Source organism: Procambarus clarkii, chromosome 31 (assembly GCF_040958095.1).
Source record: "Procambarus clarkii isolate CNS0578487 chromosome 31, FALCON_Pclarkii_2.0, whole genome shotgun sequence".
NCBI lineage: Eukaryota > Metazoa > Arthropoda > Malacostraca > Decapoda > Cambaridae > Procambarus > Procambarus clarkii.
In genome coordinates, this window is record NC_091180.1 from 39699658 (window position 1) to 39724378 (window position 24721).

The 24721-nt window shown below is 49.3% G+C and overlaps 1 protein-coding gene across 6 annotated transcripts in view; it reads left to right on the forward strand.

Moving 5' to 3' along the window:
• The first annotated feature begins 570 nt into the window (after positions 1–570).
• Positions 571–24721, forward strand: part of LOC138370361 (probable cytochrome P450 49a1) — a 150180-nt gene continuing 126029 nt past the window's right edge. For 4 of the 6 annotated variants that reach the window (XM_069334716.1, XM_069334720.1, XM_069334719.1 and 1 more), the window contains exon 1: positions 10759–10914. The gene's annotated coding sequence lies outside the window, so the exon portion shown is untranslated. The other 2 variants (XM_069334717.1, XM_069334718.1) reach the window with 2 other exon arrangements.

The following is a 24721-nucleotide window of genomic DNA, read 5'->3' on the forward strand; positions in this document are numbered from 1 at the left end:
TTGTTGGGAATATTTTCTGAGGCCCGGGTGTCTGTGTCTGAGTGTGCAGCATTGTCTGTGTGTGAGAATATGGTTTCTCAAGATTCTCCCATAGCTGACTTGAATGGCTCATTGCGGTGCACAGTGCACCGATCTCGTGCACAAGCCCTATCTCTGTTAACCCTGGATAGTGACCTGGCATGTTGGGTATCTCCAGAATGCCCACTTAACCAGGAATACGTTTATAATACGGAGGCCGCCGTATGTCTAGGCAGGAAGTAGATACAGGGAAGTTAAGCATACTTGCCACAAAGGGTCAGTGAGTACACATAGGAAGTGCCAGCGTGAGAGAGTAGAGAGGACGCCAGCGAGGTGACCGCCTGACCTCTGGGTCAACTGGCATTATGGAGAATAACAGCTGTGACGTGGTCGTGACGTGTTCATGACGTCACCTCTGCTACTGATCAGGAATCTAGCAATATGATTGGTTCCCGTCCATTTGCTGCAATGCTATTGGTCAAATCGTAATGCTTTGTGTTGTGTCCCACGAGATGCCCTGAGCCTCAGGCAAGAGCATTCTCGTGAGGAAGCCCTTACACAGCGGACGTGTCCTGTACTGTCTTTCGGCCAATAGACTGTAACACCGTCCATTCCTCACCGTCAAGTTAAACTCAGCATCTTTTCGATATACCAACGTTCGCCCGTAATCGTGTTCGTGAATATATTGTTCAGAAGCCTAAGTGACAAATCACCAGAGCAAAACAGACTGGTGTCAGGTAACTCCTGCCTAAGTAGCCTGTGTGTGACGTTACCACAAGTGTACCTGTATGGTACAATAAAATCAGCCGCCAGCCGCCACTCTGTCCCAAGCGTGTAGCCCGCCGCCGCCTCCCGCACTGTACCACGTGACACCACCCTTACTCACCTCCAGTGCTAGAGTGTGTGCGTGTGTCAGTTATACATACAGCACGCCTTCCTGTGAGTACCCTCGTGTCAAGTACGGTTTGCGGAAAACCCTGTCGTCAATGGTCTCACTTCAGAATGAGGAAACCAGCTATCAGGCCACCTACGAGTGCTTGCATAAATGTGCCTGAGTGATTGAGTGAATAAGAGAGATACCCCATCTGTAAGTACAAGATTTTGTCATTGTTTTATTGTGTCTGTGTTGATCTGAGGTATCAACCACAGTCTCACCTTCTCATACCTGTCACAGGTATAGGTGATGCGACGGTGTATGTATGTTTATCTGTGTTGTATCACGACATTACACTCGTCTGTGAATGTGAGTTTCACATACACCACACATTTAGTATTGTGTGATATTATTATTGTGCATGTTATTGCCTGTCCCATTGACAGTGTATTTGTGAGTTATTGCATATCATCATTACCCGAGTATCCGGTTAGAACTCTTGTGATCCCTTTGCATACCGGCAGTTAGGTTGCCGTGTTAATGATTGGCTGTCAACTGTGTTAAGTTAGGTGTTTCGCCACGAGAGGATCCGAGTCGATTAGCCAGACGTCAAGAGTCTCACTAATGCAACCAGAGCCTTTCTGACGCCAATCTAAAGTAAAGCAAGCACCCTTTGTATTAGTGGTTAAGTTAGTAAATAAACTACTGTTAAGCTTTATGCGGTGTTTCCGTTGAACCACTTCTGAATACTGTCAATCAATTACTCAAGCCTTCAGCTCTAGGTGTCTTCAACACCGAGTTGCCTATATTCACTAAAGTATAAATGTGATGAGGACCCTAGGAATCCCTTAAAGTGTTAAATAGTTAGGAGATTCCAATGATCAACGTGGAGCACGACCAGGTGAAGCTAGTCTGAGAAGAGACCCTCAAAGACTTTAACTCGACCTTGCTCCCAGGCCCTGTACGGTTGCTCTCGTATTTTCTCTGCTAATTCCAACAGCTTCGTGAAGCGTCTGCCACATATACATTGGCGACGTACGCATTGCAGTCGTGAAAGAAAAAAAGAAAACCCCCACACTGTTGGTGTGCGGTGAGGATTGATGCCCGTAGCGTGTCCCTGATCCTGTGTATCCTGTGGAACTTGTATGTTTGGTTGTTTGTCTGTGGGCACTCTTTGGAGGTCATTAGTGGTGGCTGCTGGTGTTGTTTCGTCTTCCTCTGGCTCGTTGATGGTTGCTGCATTCGTGGGTGCTGGCACTTGGGAGCTGGTCTCAGTTGGGGTAGTGCTGAGTACATTGTTGTCCACCAGGGCTTTTATGATTTTAATGGAGGAGGGAGTGTCTGGGAATTCCATTTCTGTGAGACCATTCCTCTTGTACGTTTCTTTAATTACCGATCCAAATGACCCTGGATTTGCTAGGTTTTCTAAGTGAGCAAAGATCATACTGCTCAGGATCTTTGTGGGTAGGTCACCAATTACCTGTGAGGTCGTGTTTGCTGGATTGTGTGGGGTAGTGTTAGCAGGAGAAAGTGATACCTTGTTTGACCAAGCATTGGTGGTTGTTATACCTGCATAGGTATTATTGGCCATTGCTGTCTTTTTTGCTGTGGCGTCGGCTCTTTTTTTTGTTTTAGGATGTTTTTCCTAGTGGGGCAGATTGATGCCAGCTTGTGGTGGGGACCCTCACAATTGAGACATTTGGGATTTGATTTATTCGTGCAGTCTCTGTATATGTGTCCCTGCTCGGCACATTCTGAACATATTGTGACTGTTTGTTGGCACTCTGCGACTGTGTGGTCATATTTATAGCATTTTCAACAGGTGGTTATTTTATAGAATTCTTCTTGCTCAAAGTTGTAGTTATCCGTGCTAAGATGACAGTAGTGGGAATAGATACCTTGGCTGAGGGTGTTTTGTACCATGGATATTTCTTCGAATCTTATTTTCATCATGGTTGGCAAATTCGGCAGGAGAATTACTTCTTCTACCTTGGCCCAATCATTCCTTTCTTCTATGTCGCGTTTAATATTTTTAGGGATATAGTTAGTAAGTGCTGCATCAAGTCTCTTCAGGACTACTGTCTTCCTGGCCTGCAGCTCAGGGGTAATAATGACCTGGAAACGTTTATCCTTCAACATACGTATATTTTTTCCCTTGATGATTGTGTCAACATCTTCATCCTGGTAGCATAGTGCTATGAATGAGGCATCCTTTGTGGGTACTAGTTTAGAAAATCTTACCTTGAGTGTATAACAGATTTGCTAGTTCATTCTGTTTCTCATAGCCGGTCCCCCCCGCAAGGGGGCGGATTTTTACTCAGTGTCCTCTCATTCTCTCAGTTCCTGTTCATTCTGTCTTGTTTACTTGCTTTCCTCTTCCTTTCCCTTCCTAATAATAAGCTCTCCTTAGCTGAGGGCTATGCACTCCGTCCTTCCACTTGGTTGGTTGGGACTCGTAGAGGTTAGCCCTCAGTGACTTATTCTCCTATGTCCTATGTGTGGACAGAATGTTCCCTAAGACAGCCTTACCCTGCTACAAGGGTGAACAGACGCCCAGATCAAGTGGCCCCCCAGATTTTACAGGTAACCGCATGGGCCACTGGGCCGTTGCACTTGACCTGTTGAAATGGCAAAATGAGAAGAGTAAGAGAAAGTGGGGAAGATACGTTTTATAACTAGGAGTGTACAGGTGCTCTGTACAAAGCTGGCATCATTGTAATGTTGGCGGCTATGTCACCCTCCCATCAGAGAAGGGAAGGGATAGAGGAGACCGTTGGGTCAGTGCCCTGACCGCAAGGGTCAGGGGCCCGTGGGGGTCAGGTCACGGTCCCACCACTCTCCTTACTTGTTGCTGGCTGAAGCTATGCCATTAGTTTCTTGCTAGAGAGTCTTACAGTGAGTTCCAAGTACTCTGTGCAGGTGATGCTGTGTTATTAGCACCAGCAATGCATCAAACACTAATGTTTGGTAGGGGAGCGGTAGGAGCAGGCTGGCCTGCCTCCAACACTCAGGTGCCACTCACTAGTTCAGTCAAGGGTTCCTCTGATACTAGTGACTTATGCAATAGTGTTGCAACACTCAGCAGCACAGTAATATTGTAACGATACCGCCCTGGCGATCACAGCACAAGGTTGGGTAAGAGGAACTTAACCCCTAGAAGGGAGAGGAGGTGCGCACATCCTCTCAGCCCAAGGCTTAACTGGTCAACCAGGCTGTTAAATGCGGCTGCTCGAAGCCTCACGTATGAATCACAGCTTGGATGATCAGGTATCTTTTGGAAGCGTTTGTCAAGTTCTCTCTTAAACACTGTGAGGGATCGGCCAGTTGTGCCCCTAGTGTAGTGGAAGAGTGTTAAACAGACTCGGGCCTCTGACGTTGATAGAGTTCTCTCTCAGGGTACATATTGCATCTCTGTTTTTCAGCGGGAGAATTCTGCACATCCTGCCATGCCTTCTGGTCTCATGTGGTGTTATTTCTTTGTGCAAGTTTGGGACCAGCCCCCTTACAGGGTGAAGAGTATCTTTGAAGGGAGGAGGAAAGGGAGGGGCTAAGGGTGTGAAGTATCAGTAAGAAGGGAGGGTAAAGAGTTTCAGTGAAGGGGAGAGGGAAGGAGAGGGGCTAAGGCTGAGTAGTGTAGGTAAGAGGGCAGGATAAATGGTGTCTGAGAGGTGTGGGAATGGGAGGGGGGGGGGGGAAGGGGCGAAAGGTGTGTAGCACTGCTGTTTAAGTTCTGCTTAGGACACTGTAAACAATTTAATTAATTGTCATGCCTAACCAAAACGCACGAACCCAAGAACCCCCCCCCCCTCAAACCTGTCGAGGTTTAAGCATATAAAACGTTAGTTGATTCTGTTAAAACTCTGACGTATTATGAGAGAGACTGAGTTAAAGGGCAGTGAGGGCCGGCGTCAGGAGTGAGGGAGGGCGTCAGGAGTGATGAGGCGTCAGGAGTGATGGGACGTCAGGAGTGATGGGGCGTGAAGAGTAAGGGGGGCGTCAGGAGTGAGGGGGCGTCAGGGGAGAGGGAGGCGTCAGGAGTAAGGGGGCGTCAGGAGTGAGGGGGCGTCAGGAGTGAGGGGGCGTCAGGAGTGAAGGGGCGTCAGGAGTGAGGAGGCGTCAGGAGTGAGGGGGCGTCAGGAGTGAGGGGGCGTCAGGAGTGAGGAGGCGTCAGGAGTGAGGGGGCGTCAGGAGTGAGAGGGGCGTTATGAGTGAGGGGGCGTCAAAAATGAAGAGGCGTCAGGAGTGAGGGAGGCGTCAGGAGTGAGGGGGGGGGCGTCAGTAGTGAGGGGGCGTCAGGAGTGAGGGGGCGTCAGGAGTGAGGGGGCGTCAGGAGTGAGGGGGCGTCAGGAGTGAGGGGGCGTCAGTAGTGAGGGGGCGTCAGGAGTGAGGGGGCGTCAGGAGTGAGGGGGCGTCAGAAATGAGGAGGCGTCAGGAGTGAGGGGGGCGTCAGGAGTGAGGGGGCGTCAGGAGTGAGGGGGCGTCAGGAGTGAGGGGGCGTCAGGAGTGAGGGGGCGTCAGTAGTGAGGGGGCGTCAGTAGTGAGGGGGCGTCAGTAGTGAGGGGGCGTCAGTAGTGAGGGGGCGTCAGTAGTGAGGGGGCGTCAGGAGTGAGGGGGCGTCAGGAGTGAGGGGGCGTCAGGAGTGAGGGGGCGTCAGAAATGAGGAGGCGTCAGGAGTGAGGGGGCGTCAGTAGTGAGGGGGCATCAGGAGTGAGGGGGGGCGTCAGGAGTGAGGGGGCGTCAGGAGTGAGGGGGCGTCAGTAGTGAGGGGGCGTCAGTAGTGAGGGGGCGTCAGGAGTGAGGGGGCGTCAGAAATGAGGAGGCGTCAGGAGTGAGGGGGGGCGTCAGGAGTGAGGGGGCGTCAGGAGTGAGGGGGCGTCAGTAGTGAGGGGGCGTCAGTAGTGAGGGGGCGTCAGGAGTGAGGGGGCGTCAGTAGTGAGGGGGCGTCAGGAGTGAGGGGGCGTCAGAAATGAGGAGGCGTCAGGAGTGAGGGGGCGTCAGTAGTGAGGGGGCGTCAGGAGTGAGGGGGCGTCAGGAGTGAGGGGGCGTCAGGAGTGAGAGGGGCGTTATGAGTGAGGGGGCGTCAAAAATCAAGAGGCGTCAGGAGTGAGGGAGGCGTCAGGAGTGAGGGGGGGGGGGCGTCAGTAGTGAGGGGGCGTCAGGAGTGAGGGGGCGTCAGGAGTGAGGGGGCGTCAGTAGTGAGGGGGCGTCAGGAGTGAGGGGGCGTCAGAAATGAGGAGGCGTCAGGAGTGAGGGGGGCGTCAGGAGTGAGGGGGCGTCAGGAGTGAGGGGGCGTCAGTAGTGAGGGGGCGTCAGTAGTGAGGGGGCGTCAGTAGTGAGGGGGCGTCAGTAGTGAGGGGGCGTCAGTAGTGAGGGGGCGTCAGGAGTGAGGGGGCGTCAGGAGTGAGGGGGCGTCAGGAGTGAGGGGGCGTCAGAAATGAGGAGGCGTCAGGAGTGAGGGGGCGTCAGTAGTGAGGGGGCGTCAGGAGTGAGGGGGGGCGTCAGGAGTGAGGGGGCGTCAGTAGTGAGGGGGCGTCAGTAGTGAGGGGGCGTCAGGAGTGAGGGGGCGTCAGAAATGAGGAGGCGTCAGGAGTGAGGGGGGGCGTCAGGAGTGAGGGGGGCGTCAGGAGTGAGGGGGCGTCAGGAGTGAGGGGGCGTCAGGAGTGAGGGGGCGTCAGTAGTGAGGGGGCGTCAGTAGTGAGGGGGCGTCAGGAGTGAGGGGGCGTCAGTAGTGAGGGGGCGTCAGGAGTGAGGGGGCGTCAGAAATGAGGAGGCGTCAGGAGTGAGGGGGCGTCAGAAATGAGGAGGCGTCAGGAGTGAGGGGGCGTCAGTAGTGAGGGGGCGTCAGTAGTGAGGGGGCGTCAGGAGTGAGGGGGCGTCAGGAGTGAGGGGGCGTCAGAAATGAGGAGGCGTCAGGAGTGAGGGGCCGTTATGAGTGAGGGGGTGTCAGGAGTGAGGGGGCGTCAGGAGTGAGGGGGGGCGTCAGGAGTGAGGGGGCGTCAGGAGTGAGGGGGCGTCAGAAATGAGGAGGCGTCAGGAGTGAGGGGCCGTTATGAGTGAGGGGGCGTCAGGGGTGAGGTTAGGCATTAGGAATGAAGAGGCGTCAGGATTGAGGGGGGGGGGCGTCAGGAGTGAGGGGGGGGGGCGTCAGTAGTGAGGGGCGTTATGAGTGAGGGGGCGTCAGTAGTGAGGGGGCGTTATGAGTGAGGGGGAGTCAGGAGTAAGGGGGCGTTATGAGTGAGGGGGCGTCAGGGGTGAGGGAGGCGTCAGGAGTGAGGGGGCGTCAAGAGAGAGGGCGTGAGGAGTGAGGGTGCATCAGGAGTGGGGGCTTCAGGAATGAAAGAGGTGTCAGGAGTGAGGGGGGCGTCAGAAGTGAGAGGGCATGAGGAGTGAGGGAGGTGTCAAGAGTGAGTGACAGTCAGGAGTAAGTGGGACGTCAGGGGTGAGGGCGCGTCAGGAGTGAGGGCGCGTCATGAGTGAGGGGGACGTGAGGAGTGAGAGGCCTCAGGAGTGAGTGGAACGTCTGGATTGAGTGGGGTGTCAGGAATAAAGTGGGTGTCAGGAATAGGGGGTGTCACGAATGAGGTGGCGTCAGGAATGAGGGGTGCTTCAGGTGTGAGTGGGGCGTCAGGAGTGAGGAGGGGCGTGATGAGTGAGGGTCACGTCAGGAGTGAGGAGGATGTCAGGAGTGAGGGGGTGTCAGGAGTGAAAGGGGCATCAGGAGTGAGTGGGGCGTCAGGAGTGAAGGGGGCGTCAGGAGTGAGGAGGCGTCAGGAGTGAGAGGTGCGTCAGGAGTGAGTGGGACGTCAGGAGTGAGGGGAGGGGCTTCAGGAGAGAGGGGAGTGGCGTCAGGAGTGAGGGGTGGCGTCTGGAGTGAGGTGGCGTCAGTAGTGAAGGGGGCGGTTGGAGTGAGGGGCGTCAGGCGTGAGGGGGACGTCAGGAGTGAGTGAACGTCAGGAGGGGAGGCGTCAAGAGTGAGTTGGACGTCAGGAGTGAGGGGGGACGTCAGGTGTGAGTGAACGTCAGGAGGGGAGGCGTCAAGAGTGAGTTGGACGTCAGGAGTGAGGGGGGACGTCAGGAGTGAAAGGGGCATCAGGAGAGGGGGGCGTCAGGAGTGTCGGCGTCAAGAGGGGGGGGGGCGTCAGGAGTGTGGGGCGTCAGGAGTGAGGGGGCGTCAGGAGTAAGAGAGGCGTCAGGAGTGAGGGAAGCGTCAGGAGTGAGGGGAGCGTCAGGAGTGAGGGGAGTGTCAGGAGTGAGGGGAGCGTCAGGAGTGTTGGGGCGTCAGGAGTGAGTAGGGTGTCAGGAGTGAGAGGGGGCGTCAGGAGCGAGGGGGTCAGGAGTGCGAGGGGCGTCAGGAGTGAGTGGGGCGTCAGGAGTGAGGGGGGGGGGCGTCAGGAGTGAGGGGAGGGGCGTCAGGAGTGAAGGATGGCGTCAGGAGTGAAGGGGGCGTTTGGAGTGAGGGCCTCAGGAGTGAGTGAACGTCAGGAGTGAGGGGGGGCGTGAGGAGTGAGGGGGACGTCAGTAGTGAGTGGGACGTCAGGAGTGAGTGTGCGTCAGGAGGGAGGGGGGGGCTTCATGAGTGAGTGGGATGTCAGGAGTGAGTGGGACGTCAAGAATGAGGGGGGTCGTCAGTAGTGAAGGGGGCATCAGGAGTGAGTGTTGCGGCCGGAGTGAGTGCGGCGTCCTGAGTTAGGGTGGGTGTCAGGAGTGAGCGGGACGTCAGAAGTGAATGCGGCGTCAGGAGAGAGTGGGGCGTCAGGAGTGAGAGAGGGCGTCAGGAGTGAGGGGGGGAAAGCAGGAGTGAGGGGGGCGTCAGTAGTGAAAGGGGCGTTTGGAGCGAGTGAACGTCAGAAGGGAGGGGGGCGTCAAGAGTGAGCTGGATGTCAGGAGTGAGAGGGACGTCAGGAGTGAGTGAACGTCAGAAGGGAGGGGGGCGTCAGGAGTGAGGGGTGGCGTCAGGAGTGAGGGGTGGCGTTAGGAGTGAGGGGTGGCGTTAGGAGTGAGGGGTGGCGTTAGGAGTGAGGGGTGGCGTCAGGAGTGAGGGGTGGCGTCAGGAGAGAGGGGGGGGGGGAAGCAGGAGTGTGGGGGCGTCAGTTGTGAAAGGGGCGTTTGGAGTGAGTGAACGTCAAGAGGGAGGGGGGCGTCAAGAGTGAGTTAGACGTCAGGAATGAGAGGGACGTCAGGAGTAAAGGGACGTCAGAAGTGGGGGGCGTCAGGAGTGTGGGGCGTCAAGAAGGGGGGGCGTCAGGAGTAAGGGGCGTCAGGAGTGAGGGAACGTCAGGAGTGAGGGAGCGTCAGGAGTGAGAGGGGCGTCAGGAGGGAGTGGGACGTCAGGAGTGAGTGCGGCGTCAGGAGAGAGTGGGACGTCAGGAGTGAAGGGGAGGGGCATCAGGAGTGAGGGGAGCGTCAGGTGTGAGGGGGGGCCGTCAGGAGTGAGAGGGGCTGTCAGGAGTGAGATGGGGGCGTTAGGAGTGAGAGGGGCGTCAGGAGTACAGGGGTGGCGTCAGGAGTGAGGTGGACGTCAGGAGTGTAGGGGGGCGTTTAAAGTGAAGGGGGCGTTTGGAGTGAAGGGGGCGTCAGGAGTGAGTTGGACGTTAGGAGTGAGGAGGACGTCAGGAATGAGTGAGCCGCAGGAGTGAGGGGGACGTCAGGAGTGAGTGAGCGTTAGGAGGGAGGGGGGCGTCAAGAGTGAGTGGGACGTCAGGAGTGAGGGGGACGTCAAGAGTGAGGGGGGTCGTCAGGAATGAAGGGGGCGTCAGGAGTGAGCGGGGCAGCAGGAGTGAGTGAGGCGTCTGGAGTGAGGGGGCGTCAGGAGTGAGTGGGACGTCAGGTGTGAGGGGGGCGTCAGAAAACAGTGACGCGTCAGAAGGGATAGGGGCGTCAGGAGTAAGGTGGCTTCAGGAGTGAGGGGGGGCGTCAGGAGTGAGGGGGGCGTCAGGAGTGAGAGGGACGTCAGGAGTGAGATGGGGACGTAAGGAGTGAGAGGGGCGTCAGGAGTGAGGGGTGACGTCAGGAGTGAGATGGGGACGTAAGGAGTGAGGGGGGCGTCAGGCGTGATGGGTGCGTTTGGAGTGAAGGGCGTCAGGAGTGAGGGGGGCGTCAGGAGTGAGGGGGGCGTCAGGAGTGAAGGGGGCGTTTGGAGTGAAGGAAGCGTCAAGAGTGAGTGGGACGTTAAGAGTGAGGAGGACGTCAGGAGTGAGTGAGCCGCAGGAGTAAGTGAAGCGTCAGGAGTAAGGGGAACATCAGGAGAGAGTGAGCGTCAGGCGGGAGGGGGGCGTCAAGAGTAAGTGGAGTGGCAGGAGTTTGTGGGGCATCTGGAGTGAGGGAGGGTGTCAGGAGTGAGTGGGACGTCAGGAGAAAGTGCAGCGTCGGGAGAGAGTGGGGCGTCAGGAGTGAGGGGGGCCGTCAGGAGTGAGGAGGTATCAGAAGAGAAGGGGGTCGTCAGGAATGAGGGGGCATCAGGAGTGAGGGAGGTGTCAGCAGTGAAGGGGCGTCAGGAGTGAAGGGGGCGTGAGGAGTAAAGGGGGCGTCCGAAGAGGGGGCGTGAGGAGTGAGAGGGTGTGTGAGGAGTGAGAGGGGTGCGTCAAGATTGAGGGGGGCATCAAGAGTGAAGGGGACGTCAGGAATGAGGGGGGGTCAGGAGTGGGGGAGGTGTCAGGAGTGAGTGGGGGCGTCAGCAGAGAGTTGGGCGTCTGGAGGGAGGGGACGTCAGGAGTGAGGGGCGTCAGGAATGGAAGGTGTCACAGAGTTCAGCATTCCTTAGCCCAGAAGGGCGAAAATCACTGTGGGCGAGGGTGAGTGATAGTGAGTTGACGTTATCAAGGTTATGGGGGTTGTGTTGAGGAGGAGGTTGGGGGTCTGAAGCGTACACCGCTTCAATGGATGCCCATTCGGTTCTGTGTAGTGTGTGGCAGAGCTTTCAGGAGCTCCACAGTTACCTTCCCAATCTGCAGGAATTTGCTTCCTGCAGGTTGTAAAATTTCTAAGGCGTTATAAGGTGACGGATATTGTGCCTGCAGTGAACAGTGAGTATATTGGTTATAAAATGATTTGAACTTACACTTACTAGGAGGTTTACACTTACCCTAGTGTTGTGAACTGGTTTGATCTGCTCAATTATGTTTATTGAGACAAGGAAGAAATACATCTCAAAGGGATAGAGTAGCTTAGGCTATTTCTACCCCCCTCTGATCTGTTCATTACGTCCCATACACGGGGGCCTGGTAGCCTGGTGGATAGCGCGCAGGACTTGTAATTATGTGGCGCGGGTTTGATTGCCGCACCAGCCAGAAAGAAATGGGCAAAGTTTCTTTCACCCTGAATGCCCTGTTACCAAGCAGTAAATAGGTACCTGGGAGTTAGTCAGCTGTCACGGGCTGCTTCCTGGGGTGTGTGTGTGTGTGTGTGATGTGGAGAAAAAAAAGTAGTTAGTAAACAGTTGATTGACAGTTGAGAGGCGGGCCGAAAGAGCAAAGCTCAACCCCCACAAACACAACTAGGTGAATACAGGATAAACGTACCCAGTTTCCTATTTGAAGTTCATGTATCGCCAGAGTTGACGCAGTACACATAGACGCATTAAGTTCTTTCTTGTATACCCCAGTGCTCTGCTGACGCAACTCTTTGGATCAAGCTTGTGTTGCCAGGAGAAACTCGTCTTACAAGGATAACGAGTCCTTGCCAACCATCCTTTGAGCTGTGTCAAAATTTGGATGAGGTGTTTGGGAGAAGGTTGGAGGTGAGAGGTTGGGGATGAGGTTGGGGTTTGGAGGGTGGTAGTGGAGAACTGGGTTGGGGCCGTGGGGGACGGGATTGGGAGTTGTTGGGTGAGGGTCGGGGTTGAGGGTGGGCGGTGGGGGAACAGGGTTGGGGAGAGCGATGTGGGAAACGGTGTTAGGGGATGTGGGGTGGGGACTGCGTTTGGGGGTGTGGGTAAAGGGTAAGGCAAGGTGAAGGCCTTCTGTGAGGAGAGGGGCTAAGGATATGTAGTGTAAGTAAGAAATGTGAAGAGTGTCTTTGAAGGGAGGGGGAAAGGGAGGGGCTAAGGGTGTGAAGTATTGGTAAGAAGGGAGGATAAAGAGAGTCAGTGAGGGGAGAGGGAAGGAGAGGGGCTAAGGCTGAGTAGTGTAGGTAAGAGGGCAGGATAAATGGTGTCTGAAAGGTGTGGGAATGGAAGTGGGGGAAGGGCCGAAAGGTGTGTAGCAGTGCTGTTTATGTTCTCCTTAGGACACTGTAAACAATTTAATTGTCATGCCTAACCTAAACGCACGAACCCAAGCAACCCCCCAAACCTGTTGAGGCTTATGCATATAAAATGTCAAAATGACTGACTTCAATTATTTAAAATATAAAATTTTTAACGGTTTAGTTGATTCTGTTAAAACTCTGACGTATTATGAGAGAGACTGAGTTGAAGGGCAATGAGGGCCGGCGTCAGGACCCAGCAAACACAAATCATATAGAAAACGTTCGTTTATCTCTTCCCATAGGTGTAGGAATGACTTCCATTGAGAATGGTGCAGGAGAGCCTTTGAGAAACTTTTAATCTAAAAAGCCAAACACAAAGGTTTTATAATTGTTTTTCTACGACTATTTTGTTCCTAATGTATTACAAATAGTTTTTACATGTTTAAATATAAAATATATGGTGTTTTTTGTAAAATTCATTAATAAATTGTGAATGATATTTAAGGGCTGAATGAAACCTTCAAAATACATTTAGTTGTTCTATGATCAGGAAAAAGTAGTTTTCCAAATTTTCTAAAAATCGCTCTTTTTAACACAATTTGACTCCTTATGCATTCCATTAAACACTAATATCATGTTTAAATATATAATTTATGTATTTTTCCCTAAAATAATTGATATAAATTATAAATGTTGCTGGAAAGTGGTGTGAAAGAATCTGAAAACGTTTTGTTGTCTTATATATTGGAGGAGAGCAAGGAGGAAGGAGGAGGAGGAGGGCGAGGAGGAGGACGGCAAGGAGAAAGGAGGAGGAGGGCGGAGAGGAAGGAGGACGAGGACAAGGAGGAAGGAGGATGGTGAGGAGGAAGGAGGAGGGCGAGGAGGATGGAGAAGAAGAGCGAGGAGGAAGGAGGAGGAGGGCGAGGAGGAAGGAGGAGGAGGAGGAGGGCGAGGAGGAAGGAGGAGGAGGAGGGCGAGGAGGAAAGAGGAGGTGGGCAAGGAGGAAGAAGGAAGAGGGCGAGGAGGAGGAAGGCGAGGAGTAAGGAACAGAACGAGGAGGAAGGAGAAGGAGGAGGAGGATGGCTAGGAGGAAGGAGGAAGAGGGGGGAGGGGGAAGGAGGAGGGGCAAGGAGGAGGACCTCGGGAAGGGGGGAACTAAGTGACGGAGGAGAAGAGGAGGGGGAGAATAGCAGGGGTAGAAGTAGTAGAGGTAAACGGGGGAGGGCGAAGAGGAGGAGTGAGGGAAGGGGGATGAGAAGGAAGGGGAAGTGGAGGGGGTGAGGGTAGGGGGAAGAAGTAAGAGAACGGGGCGGTAAGGAGGGGGAGGGGTAAGAGAAGGGGGGATGGGGAGGAGGGCGAAAAGGATGGGTAACAGACAGGGATGAGGAGGAAGGGGAAGAGAAGGGGGAAGAGAGGAGGGGTAAGAGAAGGGGAAGAGGAGAGGGAGGGGTAAAAGAAAGGGGGTAAAAAGGGGGGAGGGGTACGAGAAGGGTGGATGAGGAGGAGGGGAGGATGGGGAAGAGAAGGGGATGAAAATGAGGAGGAATGGGAAGAGGAGAGGGAAGAGGGGAGGGGGAAAGAGAAGGAAGGGGAAGAAGAGGGGGGAGAGAGGAGGGGTAAGAGATGGGGAAGATGAGGGGGAGGGGTAAGAAAAGGGTGGAGGAGGGAAGGATGGGGAAGAGAAGGAGGATGAAAATGAGGAGGAGGTGGAAGAGGGGAGGGGAAAGAGAAGGGGGATGAGGAGGAATGGGAAGAGGAGGAGGAAGAGGAGGGGGAAGAAGGGAGAGGGTAAGAGAAAGGGAAAGATAATGGGGTAGGGGTAAGAGAAAGGGGAGGAGGGGAGGGGTAAGGAAAGGGGGATGAGGAGTGGGGAGGGGGTAAGAGAAAGGGAAAGAGAATGGGGTAGGGGTAAGAGAATGGGGTAGAGGTAAGAGAAAGGGGAGGAGGAGGGGAGGGGTAAGGGAAGGGGGATGAGGAGTGGGGAGGGGGTAAGAGAAGGGGGAATGTGAAGGAAGGGAAAGAGGAGGGGAAGAAGGGAGGGGTAAGAGAAAGGGAATGAGAAGGAGGAAGAGGAAGAGGAGGGGGTAAGAGGGTAGGAGGGAAGAGAGGAAGGTGGGGAGGAGAAGATGGGGAGGGAGTGTAACAGGATCTGTGTGACGGCTGGGGCATGTACACATTAGGCCTACAGAGTTTCCATGACGTGTTAGGGCGCTGGATTAAACAGCCAGGTCTTGGTAGATGACTATGGTGTGTTCATCTTCATCAAATACAGCAAGAAAAATAAAGAATAAGATAATAATGTTTTATATTAATTTATCTCTGATTTTACTAAGGAATTAAATTAATATTATTAAGTGAACATGCAGGTTGGTGAGGCAGCGATGGATGTCCTTGAGGGTCCACCAGGCGAGGGTCAGCTAGTACATCACCCGGGCGGTGGGCCAGTGTTTACATCACCCCCTCCCCCTGCTCTACCCCTTCCTTCTCATACCCCTCCCCCTGCTCTACCCCTTCCTTCTCATACCCCTCCCCCTGCTCTACCCCTTCCTTCTCATACCCCTCCCCCTGCTCTACCCCTTCCTTCTCATACCCCTCCCCCTTGCTCTACCCCTGCCTTCTCATACCCCTCCCCCTGCTCTACCCCTGCCTTCTCTTACCCCTCCCCCTGCTCTACCCCTTCCTTCTCATACCCCTCCCCTTGCTCTACCCCTGCCTTCTCTTACCCCTCCCCCTGCTCTACCCCTTCCTTCTCATACCCCTCCCCTGCTCTACCCCTGCCTTCTCTTACCCCTCCCCCTGCTCTACCCCCTTCCTTCTCTTACCCCTCCCCCTGCTCTTCTCCCTTTTCTTACCCCTCCCCCTGCTCTACCCCTTCCTTCTCTTACTTCTCCCCCTGCTCTTCCCCTTCCTTCTCTTACCCCTCCCCCTGCTCTACCCCTGCCTTCTCTTACCCCTCCCCCTGCTCTTCCCCTTCCTTCTCTTACCCCTCCCCCTGTTCTTCCCCTTCCTCCTCATCCCCCCTTCTCTTCCCCCTCCACTTCCCCTTCCTTTTCGTTCCCCTTCTCTTCTCCTCCTCTTCCCCCCTCCCCCTCTTACCTGTACTACTCCTACCCCTGCTATTCTTCCCCCTCCTCTTCTCCTCCATTATCTAATTCCCCCCCTTCCCCCCCCAGACGTCCTGCTCCTTCCCCCCTCCTACTTTCCTCTCCCCCTTCTTCCTCCTTCCTCTTTTTCATTCACCTTCCTCCTCTGCCTCGACCTCCTCCTCCCCCCTTCCTCCTTGATATCCACCTTCCTCCTCGATCTCCTCCTCCTCGACCTCATCCTTCTACCTGGAATTTTTCCTCCTTCCTCCTTGACCTCTTCCTCCTCGACCTCCTCCTCCTCGACCTTCTCCTCCGCAACCTTCCTACCATACCAACTCCTCCTTCCTCTTCGATCTCCTACTCCTCCTTTCTCCTGGCTTTTCTCCTTAACCTCCTCTTTAACATCCTCCTCCTCCTTCCTCCTCGCCTTCCTCCTCTTCCTTCCTCCTCGCCCTCTTCCTCCTTCCTCCTCGACCTCCTATTCCTTTCTTCTCGCCCTCCTCCTCGCTTTCCTCCTTCCTCTTCGCCCTCCTCCTAACTCTCCCTCCTCGCCCTACTACTCCTCCTTCCTCCTCGCCCTCCTCCTCCTCCTTCCTCCTCGCTCTCTTCCTCCATCCTCCTTCCCCCTCGCCCTCCTCCTCTTTCCTCCTCTTCGGTTCCTCATCCTCCCTTTTCGCCCTCCTCCTTCTTCCTCGCCCTCCTCCTCCTTCCTTCTCGCCCTCCTCCCTCCTTCTCGCCCTCCTCCCTCCTCCTCCTCGCCCTCCTCCTCCTCGCCCTCCTTGACTTCCTCCTCCCCCTTCCTTCTCGTCCTCCTCCTCCTCCTTCCTTCTCGCTCTCCTTCTCTTTACTCCTCACCCGCCTTCTCTTTCCTCTCCCTCCTCGCCCTACTACTCCTCCTTCCTCCTCGCCCTCCTCTTTCCTCCTCGCTCTCCTCCTCCTCCATCCTTCTTCCTCCTCCCCCTCCTCCTTCCCGTTTCTACCTTGCCCTCCTCCTCCTTGCCCAACTCCTTCCTCCTCCTCGCTCTCCTTCTTCCTAGCCTTCTTTCTCCTTCCTCCTCTTTCCTCCTTCCTCCTCCTCCTTCCTCTTCGCCCTCCTTCTTACCCTTCTCCTTCCTCCTCGCTCTCCTTCTCCTCCTCCTTCCTCCTCGCTCTCCTTCTCCTCCTCCTTCCTCCTCGCTCTCCTTCTCCTCCTCCTTCCTCCTCGCCCTCCTCCTCCTTCCTCCTCACCCACATCCTCTTGACCCTCCTCCTTCCTCCACCTCGCCCTCCTCCTTCCTCCTTGCTCTCCTTCCTCCTTCTCGTCCTCCTCCTTCCTCCTCGCCCTCCTCCTCCTCCCTCCTCGCTCTCCTTTTCCTCCTCCTTCTTCCTCCTTATATATATATATATATAAATATATATATATATATATATATATATATATATATATATATATATATATATATATATATATATATATAAATATATATATATATATATATATATATATATATATATATATATAAATATATATATATATATATATATATTACATATATATATATATATTATATATATATATATATATATTATATATTATTTATATATATATATATATATATATATATTATATATATATATATATATATATATATATATATATATATATATTATATATATATATATATATATATATATATATATATATATATATATATATATATATATATATATTTATATATTATTTATATATATATATATATATATATATATATATATATATATATATATATATATTATTTATATATATGTCGTACCTAGTAGCCAGAACGCACTTCTCGGCCTACTATGCAAGGCCCGATTTGCCTAATAAGCCAAGTTTTCCTGAATTAATATATTTTCCCTAATTTTTTTTCTTATGAAATGATAAAGTTACATATTTCATTATGTATGAAGGCATTTTTTTTATTGGAGTTAAAATTAACGTAGATATATGACCGAACCTAACCAACCCTACCTAACCTAACTTAACCTATCTTTATAGGTTAGGTTAGGTTAGGTAGCCGAAAAAGTAAGGTTAGGTTAGGTAGGTTAGGTAGTCGAAAAACAATTAATTCATGAAAACTTGGCTTATTAGGCAAATCGGGCCTTGCATAGTAGGCTGAGAAGTGCATTCTGGCTACTAGGTACGACATATATATATATATATATATATATATATATATATATATATATATATATATATATTAGTATATTTTGGTAGCAGTCTTTCCTGTAGACATATATTATTAAATATGACCGAAAAAGTAAGATTAATAATTCTAACACGAATTTTCTCAATCTTTCGTACATTACGCTTCACTGTTGGAGGTAAATCAAAAATCACTTCTCCAAAATTCATTTTTATTTCTAGTCTGACGCGACACGGGCGCGTTTCGTAAAACTTATTACATTTTCAAAGACTTCACAAATACACAACTGATTAGAACTTACGTCTCTCTGATATTATATCTACATTTGAGTGAGGTGGGAAGGGTGATGTGGCATTAACACAAGACAGAACAGGAGGGGATATTAATAGGGTATTAAAAGTATCAACACAAGACAGAACAGAAACAATGGGTATTGAATAGAAGTGTTTGTAGAAAGCCTATTGGTCCATATTTCTTGATGCTTCTATATTGGAGCGGAGTCTTGAGGTGGGTAGAATATAGTTGTGCAATAATTGGCTGTTGATTGCTGGTGTTGACTTCTTGATGTGTAGTGCCTCGCAAACGTCAAGCCGCCTGCTATCGCTGTATCTATCGATGATTTCTGTGTTGTTTACTAGGATTTCTCTGGCGATGGTTTGGTTATGGGAAGAGATTATATGTTCCTTAATGGAGCCCTGTTGCTTATGCATCGTTAAACGCCTAGAAAGAGATGTTGTTGTCTTGCCTATATACTGGGTTTTTTGGAGCTTACAGTCCCCAAGTGGGCATTTGAAGGCATAGACGACGTTAGTCTCTTTTAAAGCGTTCTGTTTTGTGTCTGGAGAGTTTCTCATGAGTAGGCTGGCCGTTTTTCTGGTTTTATAGTAAATCGTTAGAGGATACAACTGACGATTTACTATAAAACCAGAAAAACGGCCAGCCTACTCATGAGAAACTCTCCAGACACAAAACAGAACGCTTTAAAAGAGACTAACGTCGTCTATGCCTTCAAATGCCCACTTGGGGACTGTAAGCTCCAAAAAAACCAGTATATAGGCAAGACAACAACATCTCTTTCTAGGCGTTTAACGATGCATAAGCAACAGGGCTCCATTAAGGAACATATAATCTCTTCCCATAACCAAACCATCGCCAGAGAAATCCTAGTAAACAACACAGAAATCATCGATAGATACAGCGATAGCAGGCGGCTTGACGTTTGCGAGGCACTACACATCAAGAAGTCAACACCAGCAATCAACAGCCAATTATTGCACAACTATATTCTACCCACCTCAAGACTCCGCTCCAATATAGAAGCATCAAGAAATATGGACCAATAGGCTTTCTACAAACACTTCTATTCAATACCCATTGTTTCTGTTCTGTCTTGTGTTGATACTTTTAATACCCTATTAATATCCCCTGCTGTTCTGTCTTGTGTTAATGCCACATCACCCTTCCCACCTCACTCAAATGTAGATATAATATCAGAGAGACGTAAGTTCTAATCAGTTGTGTATTTGTGAAGTCTTTGAAAATGTAATAAGTTTTACGAAACGCACCCGTTTCGCGTCAGACTAGAAATAAAAATGAATTTTGGAGAAGTGATTTTTTATTTACCTCCAACAGTGAAGCGCAATGTACGAAAGATTGAGAAAATTCGTGTTAGAATTATTAATCTTACTTTTTCGGTCATATTTAATAATATATATATATATATATATATATATATATATATATATATATATATATATATATATATATATATATATATATATATAATTATATATATATATATATATATATATATATATATATATATATATATATATATATAATAATTATATATATATATATATATATATATATATATATATATATATATATATATATTTATATAATAATATATATATATATATATGTCGTATCTAGTAGCCAGAACGCACTTCTCGGCCTACTATGCAAGGCCCGATTTGCCTAATAAGCAAAGTTTTCCAGAATTAATATATTTTCTCTAATTTTTTTCTTACGGAATGATAAAGCTACCCATTTCATTATGTATGAGGATAATTTTTTTTTATTGGAGTTAAAATTAACGTAGATATATGACCGAACCTAACCAACCCTACCTAACCTAACCTAACCTATCTTTATAGGTTAGGTTAGGTTAGGTAGCCGAAAAAGTTAGGTTAGGTTAGGTAGGTTAGGTAGTCGAAAAAAAAATAATTCATGAAAACTTGGCTTTGTAGGCATATTGGGCCTAGAATAATAGGCTGATAAGTGCGTTCTGGCTACTAGGTACGACATATATATATTTATATATATATAAAATAATATATATATATAATATATTTATATAATAATATATATATAATATATATATATAAATAATATATATATATATGTCGTACCTAGTAGCCAGAACTCACTTCTCAGCCTACTATTCAAGGCCCGATTTGCCTAATAAGCCAAGTTTTCCTGAATTAATATATTTACTATAATTTTTTTCTTATGAAATGATAAAGCTACCCTTTTCACTATGTATGAGGTCAATTTTTTTTTATTGGAGTTAAAATTAACGTAGATATATGACCGAACCTAACCAACCCTACCTAACCTAACCTGACCTATATATATAGGTAAGGTTAGGTTAGGTAGCCAAAAAAAGCTAGGTTAGGTTAGGTTAGGTAGGTTAGGCAGACGAAAAAACATTAATTCATGAAAACTTGGCTTATTAGGCAAATCGGGCCTTGCATAGTAGGCTAAGAAGTGAGTTCTGGCTACTAGGTACATATATATATATATATATATATATATATATATATATATATATATATATATATATATATATATATATATATATATATATATATATATATATATATAAGTTTGTGAGGATACCACCTCTGGTGCCAATGTGGGGACCCATAGCCTCGGAGAAGAAAATAAAAAGTATTCAGAGGAGACCTTGTGGTTTCTCACTGAACACTAATATTATCTTCTCCTATCACCCCCATTCTTTTGTATGTACACATATATATTTACTTTATTTGAACTTTGTTACAAAAAAGGAGTTACATATGGGTTACAAAGATGGTTATCATAGGTTGTCGAGTTCCTCCAGCTCCTCAGATGGCGGGCAGGAACCCTGGATGCAGTGCGCATTTCCCCTCTGTATCACCACACTGATTCGCTGGAAAAGAAAGCTTGCAGCTCTTGGGTCCCTTGTTGTTTCAATGAGCCTAGAACCCAGTTCCTTCAAAAAACTGGTAGCACTTTTACCCCAGGCGCCGAGTGTCTCAGAAGCAATGGGGACAAAATTGTAGAATGGGGACATTCCCCAATATAATGTCCCCAAAAAATGGGGGCAATATATATATCTTGTTGTACTGACGCTGCACACTGTGTGTTCGTTTGTGTATGATGAACGTGTGACAATTTACTACAACAATTATTTAATTTTTCTTACTCTTTATTTTACTATTTTTAGGGTACATGAAATTTCAAACTTATTTATACACAATAATATAAATGCAGTGTCATACCCTTATATATTATGGAAAATACGATGCCATGATCGAAGTCAAAGTCAAATCGAAGTCAAAGTCATTCTCCGAACGTATTAGTCATTTTTTTCTCACAAACGATAGGGGATAACAAAACCACATATTATATAAATGTACAGTAAAGTCAATTTTATTAAGGAAAGTACATACATAGTTGATTTACAAACATAATGTTGGATTTATAGATAGAGCTAGTGCATACAATACCTAAAGCCACTATAGTAGGCATAGCATTTCAGGCAACCGGGCAGTATATATGTAACCTTACTCAAATCTCTGAATATGTTAGATATTAAGTCCCTGCACATCCTCTCATGTGTATTTTATATATATAAAACGCTGAACTGTAATGTCAATCCTGACCTTAAAAGGTTCCTAGAAGGTTGTAACAGATCCCATGAGCACCCCCCTAAAAAACAAATACCTATATGATATTCCAAGAGTACGACTTAGTCAAACTAGAAATGCTTTACAAATCAAGGGACCTCAAATGTGGAATGACCTTCCCAATTATGTTAAAGACTGTACCTCTCCCAACCAGTTTAAGATAAAAACAAAGTACTACCTAATTAACTCAATGTAACCTACCTCGCCCCCAAAATGTCAATCCATACCTTCTATTTTAAACAATGCTGTTTTGTTGACCAAATTGTATTTTTACTCTATTTCTGCCATGTTACCCCCCCCCCCCTTTTTCCATTTTTTTCTTATTTTTTCTCAACACAATTTATACTCTAATTATGCGGATCAGGACATCACCTGGAGTCCTGTTTGCCTAACCGCTTCCGCAATGTGGACATAAAATGATGTCCTCAAAAAAATATTTGTATAAAATTCAATTTTAATCCGATTTACTTTGGGTTTGTTTCAAACTGCGCGCCATGAGGTTCTCTTTCTCACCACTAGGCTGCATGGTACAATAAGTTCATGAAAGGTGTGGACCACTTCGATCAAATGGTATTACCGTTTTACCAGGAAAACTCACAAGTGGACCATGAAGATAACGTTTATTTCCTGCAAATGGCATTGCATAATGCCTTTGTTTTGTACAAATACAACACAACTGATCAAAAAAGCTAACATTGCTACAGTTCCACGAGGTGGCAATTTGGGCCCTATTGCGCTGGGACTCGGAAGATTGGCCTCAAACAGCAACAGTATCTCAACACTTGCGGCACGCTCCAGACATAAATGATGACACAGGTCCTGCCTATGCTGACGCCATGCAAACTCCTGGACCATCTGGTTTGAGGCGGCCTTTGTTCACTTCAACACCTCAAGCTGAAGTAGCAACCGAATCAGAACCCGAGATGTCTGGCACACTGCCATTTGACGAGACGGTTTTGTCAGATGACTGACTATGACTCAAATGTTGAACCTCCAGCGATTCAGTTGATTCTGAAAATCGCATGACCTACAAGTAAGTAAGTAATTATCAAAAGAAGGCACCAAACCGGGAAGGCTATGTAGCACCATCAAATGCGCAGAATAATCAGAGGGCGCTAAATATCACCAAGGATGCCAATGCGGGAACAAAAACGCATAAGGCGAACGATATCAAAAGTATCCGAGTTACCAAGAATTCTATTGAGGGACAGGTGACCGTGACGGGCGGTCGGAAAGCAAGACACACGCTCGTCCTGGAAGTCAGGACATTCAAGAACGGCATGCGCGACCGTAAGAGGGACAATGCAACTAGGACAATAAGGAGCAGGGCGGCGCTCCATCAAGTGACCATGGGTTAAGCGAGTATGGCCAATACGCAACCTCGCCAGAGCCGTTTCCCAACGGCGGTTACGGTGGTTGGAGGACGGCCACTAGGAAACACAACATTTAAGAGTACGTAGTTTGTTACCAGTAACAGACGACCAAGAAGCCTGCCAACGGGTAAGGACGGAGGAATGGATAACCGGGTAAAAGTCGGAATATGGAATACCTTTACGAGAGATGGGACAAGAGCGGACAGCTTCCTTGGTGGCAGCATCCGCACGCTCATTTAAAGACACACCAATATGGCTGGGAACCCAACAAAACTCAACCGACTTAAATTTACTGTGAACAATAAACAGCCAATGCTGGATCTCGACAACTACTGGATGAACCGGATTAAAGGAATGTAAAGGAAGAAGAGTGCGCTTATCTGCCCCCCAAGAAGTGTGGGACAAGACCCGAAGGATTGTAAGGGCCTTAGAGCATTCACAACGGAGGTAAGAGATATGGGGAGACCAAGACAAACGAGTGTCAAGGAATAACCCCAAAAGCTTCGCGGAATCTTTGTATTCAAGGGGTTGACCATAAAGTGACAAAGAGGGACGAAGAATGACCCGTTTCCGCGTAAAAGTCATGGCACAAGTCTTAGAAGTAGAGAACCTGAAGCCATGATCGGTGGCCCAAGACGACACGGCATCAATTGCAAGTTGAAACCGGCGCTGAAGGAGAGGCGAATCATCACCCTGACAGCAAAGGGTAAGATCATCGACATAGAGGGCGGAGAAGCCACCAGAAGGAAGAGAGGAAAGAAGACCATTAAGGGCAACCAGAAAAAGAGTAGTGCTCAGAACACTACCCTGGGGCACACCTTCGTATTGCTGAAAAGAGGCAGAGAGAGCGGTACCAAGGCGCCGCCGAAAGGAACGACGTGAGAGGAAGCTGCAGAGAAAGAGAGGGAGATGACCACGAAGGCCAAAAGAATGAAGTTGAGATAGAATATGATATCGCCAAGTAGTGTCGTAAGCCTTTTCCAGGTCAAAGAGGACGGCAACAACGGAGGTCTTCGCAGCAAAAGCAGTACGAATATAGACCTCCAAGTTCACCAGGACATCTGTCGTGCTGCGGGACTTGCGGAAACCAAATTGAGAAGGGGAGAGGAGGTGATGGTGTTCCAGGAACCACATCAGACGAACGTTAACCATACGTTCAAAGAGTTTGCAGACACAATTTGTGAGAGCAATAGGGCGTCCTTAAGGGAAGTACCCTGAGACCCCGGTTTGCGAACAGGGAGGACAACGGCATCGAGCCAGTCCTCAGGGACTGACGACGACTCCCAGATCCGATTATACAGACTCAGTAAATAATGAGACGTGCACGGAGGGAGATGGCGAAGCATCTCATAATGAATACCATCGGAGCCCGCCGCCGTAGAACTGCAGAGGGCCAGGGCAGAACGAAGTTCAGAGAGAGAGAAGGGATCATTATAGGGAAGCTGAAGATGAGTGCAGAAATCTAAAGGACGAGACTCAAGGACAGGTTTACGAAGAAGGAAAGATTGGGGAAGATGAAGACCAGAGCTAACAGAAGAAAAGTGGGAACCCAGTTCGGAAGCGACCTGCAACGGGTCCGCCACAAGAGTATCATGGAGGTGAAGGACTGGTGAAACATCGGGAACGAACTTACCCACTATTTTGCGGATACGCTTCCAGATCTGGGTCAGAGGGGTTTCGGACGTAATTGTTGAGACATAAGATGCCCAACGTTCACGTTTAGCCGCACAGATGGCCCTACGGGCCACCGCACTCGGTTTCCGAAAGAAAAGAAAGAATTGGTCGTCTGCCTACGGCGGTGCCTCTTCCAGGCTGCACACTTACAGCGGACAGCCCGAGCACAGTCCTCATTCCACCAGAGAACGCACTTCCGTGGACCCCAAGAGGAAGAGCGAGAAATAGAGCAGAGGGCAGCGTTGGAGACAGTGTCATGAAAAAGGAGGAGAGCGAGAGAGAGGCAGAAGGGAGAGGTCAGAGAGAGCAGCACTGAGGGTAAATAGGGTCCAGTCCGCCTTAGCAAACTGCCACCTAGGGAAAGAGACGGAAGGGCGAAAAGAGAAAA